Source organism: Chenopodium album, chromosome 9 (assembly GCF_948465745.1).
Source record: "Chenopodium album chromosome 9, dcCheAlbu1.1, whole genome shotgun sequence".
Taxonomy (NCBI): domain Eukaryota; kingdom Viridiplantae; phylum Streptophyta; class Magnoliopsida; order Caryophyllales; family Amaranthaceae; genus Chenopodium; species Chenopodium album.
Window position 1 is genome coordinate 33,471,552 of NC_137842.1, and position 7,878 is coordinate 33,479,429.

The 7,878-nt window shown below is 37.9% G+C and overlaps 1 non-coding gene across 1 annotated transcript; it reads right to left on the bottom strand.

Moving 5' to 3' along the window:
* Positions 1 to 1,880: 1,880 nt before the first annotated feature.
* Positions 1,881 to 1,986, bottom strand: LOC145560898 (small nucleolar RNA R71). Its single transcript, XR_014093492.1, has one exon. It is a non-coding gene; the product is annotated as a small nucleolar RNA R71 (small nucleolar RNA).
* Between the last annotated feature and the right edge of the window lie 5,892 nt (positions 1,987 to 7,878).

The following is a 7,878-nucleotide window of genomic DNA, read 5'->3' on the forward strand; positions in this document are numbered from 1 at the left end:
CTCGTCGCGGGCACCGCCTCGACTGTACTGGTGATAGGGATGCTCGGGAGCACAAAGATCGGCGAGTGAGCAAGGGAGGCCAGACACGAGCACCACAATAGGGTGCGCGCGTGCAGACCCCTCTGTACGTGCAAGCAGACCTTGCAGTGCGCATGCACATCTGTTCTGGTGCGTGCGCACGAGGGTGCTCCGCCTCTCTTCGCTCGATTTGTTATATATAGCCATTGACTTTTCCGTTTTTAGGGGTAGACGACTTTCTATGTACTTAAGACTTATTTTCCAGAAATAGAAGAGAGAGAAAGTAGATAGAGAAGCTTAAGATTACTTGTTTGTACTTCAATTTCATCTTTGGTTTCAACTTTAAGCTTGGATTTCATCTTCAAATTATTGAAAGTTTGTGAGATTTCTTTCCTTTAAATTTACTTTTGTTGCAATTTCCTTTAATTCTTTAATGTTTGATTTGAATTATGATATTTGGTCGAGAAATTGTTGAATGTTTTATTTTATCTTTGATTAAGCTTGAAATGATGATGTTTGTGATTTAATTAGTATTGTTTTTCAATTCCACTATGATTAGTGAATAGATTAGTTGCTAGGGAGAAGGGGAAGCATGCTTGATTGATGATTATTTCTAGTTGATGATTCTTTGTTGATGGAATTATTGTTACAATTAAATTGGTTGACATAGTTGTGCATGTGATCAATTAGACTAGGAGTGATCAACCTATAAAATTAATCTAGATTTCATAGCAAATTTCAATGACATGAACCCTTGATTTGAGAATTGCTTTAATTGATTGAATTTGATTTTGATTTTCCTTGTTAGCCATTCATAGTGAACCCTAGCTTGTCTTATAGGAGATAGCTTTTTGATTCCACTAGTTGCAACTATTGTTTGTCCTTTGCAATGTTTGAATAAATTGAGTCATCCATCGATTAGCATAATCATTGAGCTTGGATGTGGAACCTTTATCTCTATTGTTTAACGTATTGAATTTCTCGATTTGTTTAGCTTTATTTGATACCTTAGTTTCCAACCAATTCTTTCTACAATCTTCGAAGTAGCTTAACCTAGGCTATAGCTTTTTCCTATTCATTCCTTTGGGTTCGACCCTTGATTTAACATTTACTCGTATTAGGTTATTTGACTATTTATAAATTTTGTTTGGCTCTAGGGGAGAGTAGAAAACGACCTACATTTTCCCTACATAAAAATGGCGCTGTGGCCGGGGAATGATATTGGTGCTTTGTTATAGTTGTTAAGTCTACTTCATCTTTAATTGAAAATACAAAAAGATATTTATTTTTAGGCTACACTTGTAGCCGTGCTACTAATCATTTCTTTCGAGGTTATATGCATACAGCACATGGTTGTTCACTAGTAACACTTGATCCGGAGATTGAGAGGACTATTGCAAGGATAAGGGTTGCTAGACGATCTTTGAGTTCTAGCTCTTCAAGTGAAGACGAACCACAACAAGAAGAACAAGCAAGAATGGGAGAAAATCCAAGGGGGGCATTGAAGATATTAGAGATTCTCGGTGCATATAGATTTGAGAGTGGGATTACTCCACCTACAACACTGGCAAATGACTTTGAAATAAGGCCAGCATTGATCACTTTGATAGAGAGGCGACAATTTAGTGGGGCCAATCATGAAAGCCCATAAAATCATCTCAAGGAGTTCGAAAAATATTGCAACACTATCAAAGTGAATGGAATTTCCCAAGAATTCATTCGTCTCAAGCTTTTTCCCTTTTCCCTAATAGGGCATGCCTTGGAATAGCTAGACAAGGAGGTCAAGCTGAATTCTGTAAGGACATGAGACGAAGTGACCAAGGAAATTTTATCTTGCTTCTATCAACAAAAGAAAATGGCGGAGGCTAGAGCTTTGATTCAAGGTTTCAAGCAAAAGCCTAGTGAAAGCCTCTATGAAGCATGGGAGAGATACAAAGAGTATCAAAGAAAATGTCCTCACCACGGAATTCCTACTTACCAAATTATTCAAATCTTCTATGGTGGCCTTAGCCCTCAACGAAATTCATGTCTAGATAGAGGAGTCAGAGGTCCCATCATGAATAAAATGGAAGAGGAAGTGGTAGACATAATTTAAGACGTAGTGAGGTACTATAGAGATTGGCAAGATGGAGAAAGGGAGTCAACTAGCAAGAGTAACTCTTCTGTATACTCGGTTGATCATCTAAATGCAATCAACAATCTATCCTCATAAATGACAAAATTGGGGAAGGAAATGTCCGCTATCAAGGCAAAGTTGGAATGTGCTACCTCCAAAGTTTCAAATCTTCCCTCCCAATCTAAGGGGAGAGATATGTCTTCTAATTCTCAACCCTCTCCCTCTTCTTGTAACACGCCTAGTGGATGCTTGTTTTGTGATGTTTGTGGATTGTATGATCATGATGATTCTAATTTCCCTGATGCATCTATGGATGTTTGTGATGATCAAGATGGAAATGTGAATGAGCATGTGAATTATGTATTCAAACAATAATGATTCTAGGTTTGAGAATAAAAGAGGCCAATGGAATAGGAATTACAACAACCATGTGAATTTTGACAACTACAACCAAGGTGGTGGTAATAGGAACCAAGGGAACCAAAATTCCCAAGGTAACTATAACAACAAAGGTTATAGTAGCCAAAATAAAAAAAAATTATCGTAATCATAACCAAGGTTATGGTAAAAACCAAGGAATAGGTAATTGGAACAATAAAAATAGGCAAAATTTTCAAAATAATTCTTAAAGGGGTCCCCCACCCGGATTTGCTGCAAAGACCCAAAATGATAATTCCTATGTTCAATCCTCTTCTTCTTCTTCTTCTAGGACTAACTTGAAAGAAATCATTGAAAACCAAACAAAGTTGTTGAACACTTACACGGCCGTAAGTAACAAGAAATTTAATGAAATGATGACTCATGATAAGATTCTTGAAAACCAAATTACTCAACTTGCCAATGCTTTGAAAGACCATGCAAGTCCTTCTTCTTTACCTTCCCAAGGCCTAGATCCTAAGAGACCCGTCAATGCTATTGTTACAAGGAGTGGTAAGGTTGTTGAGGAGAATTTTTCTAAGAAGAGTGAGACTAAGGAGATCACAAAGGAGGTTTGGGTAGAGGATGAGAGAGATGGTGCATCTTTGAGTGAGGTTGTGATTGAGACACCTAGTGAGGTGAGAGTAGAGAACGGAATTGTGAAAACCAAGCTCCCTTATCCACAAAAATTCAAGAGACACAAGTTGGATGAACAATTTGGAAGATTTATTGATATGCTCAAGCAATTTAACCTTTCTCTACCATTTATCGAAGTTGTCACCCAAATTCCTAACTATACAAAATTCCTCAAAGGAATTTTGAGCGGTTGGAAGACTTGTGATATTATGGAGACGGTGAACTTGACCAAGAATTGTACTGCAATCATAATGAACAAGATGACTCCTAAGCTAAAAGATCCTGGAAACTTTTCCATCCCTTGTGCCATTTACAAAATGCAAGTTGACAATGCCTTATGTGACCTAGGAGCTAGTTTATCCTTATGCCACATTCGGTGTACCAAAGACTTGAATTAGGGGAACTCTTACCTACTAACATCACTTTGCAATCGGTCGATTTGTCGATTAAGTTTCGTCAGGGTAATGTGGAGGATGTCTCTTTGAGGGTTCGGAAATTTGCTATTCCGGAGAAATTTGTGGTGCTTGAGATGGACAAAGATGCTAGCATTCCTATCATTCTGTGGAGACCCTTCCTTGCTACTTTGGGTGCTTTGATAGATGTGAAGAGTGCTAAAATTACACTCAAAGTAGGAGATGAGGTGATAGGATTTGACTTGAATGATAGTATGAAGTATCTAAGTTCTTCTTTAGAAAATTGCATGTTGATAGAATCTCTTTATCATGTTGTGTCTTCCATGCATGAGCAATTTCTCACTTCCAACAATGCTCTTGAGAATGTTTTATTGAATAAGGAAAAGATAGGTGATCCTAGCAAGGAGATGGCTTTGTATGAAGATGTGCTTAATGGAAGCCTTGAGGATGTTGATGAGCAAATGGGCATGAGCATTACTAGCCAAGAAGCATTGCATGTTGCTACATCAAAGTAAGGTAAAGGTGTTCCCATGGTAGAGCTCTAACCTCTTCCATCACATCTTAGGTATGAAATCTTGGGAGCCAATTCCACTTTTCCCATGATTGTAATCTCTTCTTTGAGCGAGCGCTAAGCTCAAGAGTTGTGTGGTGTTTTGAGAAAGCACGAAAGTTCTTTGGTTTATACCATTGATGACCTCAAGGGTATAAGCTCTGCTTTATGTACACACCACATAACCCTTCAGGAGGGTGCCCTCCCTTCCATTGAGAGGCAACGGAAGCTACATCCCAAAATGAGAGAGGTAGTGAAGAAGGAGATCATCAAAAAATTTGATGCGGGAATTATATTCCCCATCTCGAGTTCTAGGTGGGTCTTCCCCGTTCATGCTGTCTCAAAGAAGGGGGGCATGACCGTCGCCGAGAATGATAGAGGTGAGATCATTTGATCAAGGACGGTCACAGGATGGCGGATGTGTATAGACAATAGAAGTCTAAACACATCCACCAAGAAAGAGCACTTCCCCCTTCCTTTCATTGATCAAATGCTTGAGAGACTAATGAGACACAAGTTCTATTGTTTTCTTGGTGGTTGTTTGGGATTTTTCCAAATCCCTATCCACCCGAATGACAAAGAGAAGACTACCTTCACTTGTCCATATGGTACGTTTTCCTATATGAGAATGCCTTTCGGACTTTGTAATGCTGTCGCAACATTCCAACGATGTATGATGAGTATTCTTGGGGATATGATGGAGGATGAGATGGAAGTTTTAATGGATGACTTCTTCGTTGGCGGAGTTTCCTTTGAGGCATGCCTTGAAAATCTTGCGAAATGTTTGGCTAGGTGTGAGATGGTGAATTTGGTATTGAATTAAGAGAAGTGTTACTTCATGGTGGAGGAAGGAATAGTCCTTGGACATAACAATTCTCACAAGGCGATAGAGGTGAAAACAAAAATTGAGGTTATTGAAAAGCTTTCACCCCCGGTTAATGTGAAAGGAGTGAGATCTTTCTTAGGACATGCCGGGTTTTACAGAAGATTCATTAAGGATTTCTCCATCATTGTAAAGCCCATCAATGATCTTATTCAAAAGGATGCCGAGTTTGTATTTGATGATAAATGTTTGGAAGCATTCAATAATTGAAGAAGGCTCTAATTTCTACTCCTATTGTTCAAGCCCCAAGATGGGATTTACCTTTTGAGTTGATGTGTGATGCAAGTTGTAGGGAATATTTCAAGCATTATCCCTAGCTTGATCCCCACTGTGATCATACACTTAAGTACGGTAACGTCCAAAGGGAAAGAAGATAGAGCAAAAGAGTCAACAACTAGTTTTAGGAACTTGTAAACCGTTCACGAGGTGAAGGTTACACCCCTTAACGATCTAGGAGATCATCAACTCCAATAGGTCTGGAACCATGACTGGTAGTTCGGGGATGAAGGTACAAATCCAACCTAAAATAGATTGAACCTGCCCTAATAATAGGCCTCTACTTTATTCTGATCGTATTCATGAGCGCTTTCTGACTAACATGCAATCATTAGGTTAACCCTAAACTTGTTTATCTATGTTGGTTGAATATTAATGCACAAATAAAACTATTATTGGCGATCACTTGAATTATAATAAAATTATCCCTAACAATATTATTAATTATCTTATTAAGCGTGATTACAAGTACAAATTCCCTTTAAACATGCATAAAAGGTGTGATCAAGCAATAACAATATAAATATAATCAAGCAACAATAAATAATAATCATCATAAACATAATCATAATAATAAAAATAATCATAATAATAATAATCATGTTAAAGAATAATAATAGCAGGATCCTAGGCATGATACTAACAAGATTAATAACAAACCCTAGCATGTCACTAAACAATAAAGATCAAAGCTTTAACCCTAACATGATACTAACATGAATATTAGGAAAAAAAATAGAAAGCATCGCAATAATCACAATTGTCATATTTGATATTAGAAATTATAGTTGTTACCATAGACATGATGCTAGGAAGATCAAAACACCCTAACATGACACAAGGAATCATAACAACCTAGACATGATTTCTACATCATAATATCAATAAATCAATTCAAGTACTTACTTGGATGCCTCATACCTCTTTCTAATAAAAAAATACACACGTTCGTATCTTCAAGGAAAATAATAAACAAACAATTAAATTAAATAATTGAAATAGATATTAGGGACCAAACCCTCAAAAATTAAAACCTTTCACGTCTAGGGCGAAGGCAACTTCGAACTTGACTAGGTGTTTCTAGATCTTATGAATGCGGAATTTTTTATAGAAAATTAGAGAGAGAATGAGATAATTCTTAAAAACTAGAGAGAACAAGAAAACTAGAGAACATATGATATATGATGATTGTTGATGATGAAAAACAGAGGTTTTAGGAGGCTATTTATAGAGAAACTCAGCCTAACGGATAGAAAAACAAATCAGAGTTTCAACGAGGATAAAACAGGTTAGCGGCAGACGCTGGACATTAGCGCCAGGCGCTAAGGCAAGCGCCAGGCACCAAGCATTAGCGCCAGGCGCTAATCCCTGTCGTCACGCGCTAACAATTGTTTTCACGCGTTTTCTTAATTCTGATAAAATTTAACCGTACAGAAGGGCAAAATCGTATTTTCCTTAAAAACACTCTGTTATTCTGATTAAAACTTCAAAAAGTTAACCAAAGTTAATTTTAGCAATGCTGATTGAATTAGGAATGAAAAGAACCTTCTAGAATCTAGAAGACTAAAATAAATTCTAATTGCATTAGGAATGATAAATCCATATTAGGCCCTCCTCTAGATCATTGGGCCGCATTTAAGTATCAAACCGGCCCAGTTTAGTAATTTGACCATAACTTCCTCATTATTCATCGGAATTGGGCTTATAATATATCGTTGGAAAGCTCTTTTTAAGCCCCATCAACTACACCATTATTGGACTCTTGCTATGGACCAAACCAATATGGATTGGTTGTTTTCTTAAAATAGGTTTTCAAAAACAGAGAGAAGAGAAAAGAAATTAAAACTATCCCAACACTAGACTTTCCACATATTCACTTCATTCGATTATGATTCGACGCGAAAGGTACTCATCACCGGGTTTGTTTTTGGGGAGACACAAATGGGTATCTACAGAAACCCCCACTTTGACTGAGTTTGGAGAAAAGTAAGTTTCAAAAACAAAAGTCAAAGTATCGATAGGGACGGAGAATGACTCAGAACGTTCTACGATCCTAAATCACTCTTGTAACGCCGATACCTGCAAACTAGCATTAGTTAAAACAGATAAGTGAGTTAAGAAACACGTATCTTTCACCGTCGAGCACACGTCTCTGAAAGTAACTGATTTGCTGCTGTATTGTTGTATTTTTGATAACCTTCTACAAGCCAGGGAATGCCAACCCGCTATTTGTTTTGACAACCTCCTGCAAGCTAGAGAATGTCGCCTGAAGACTGCTACGCTTGTAACCGTCTCCAATTCTGCCATGATAGACTTCTGCAAGCTAGAGAACCCCATTGAAGATTGCTTCGCTTGAAACCACCTTCTAGCACTTTGTGACCATCTTCCGCAAGCCAGGGAACACGATCGAAGACAACTTCGCTTGAAATCACCTCCAATTGTTTGTGACAACTCTCCGCAAGCTAGGGAACGCTGCCAAAGATATCCTCGCCTGAAGCTATCCTCATTAGTTGCGATGATATTCCGAGGAAAATTACCGAAGAATAACGCTTCTCGATCTTTAAAAAGC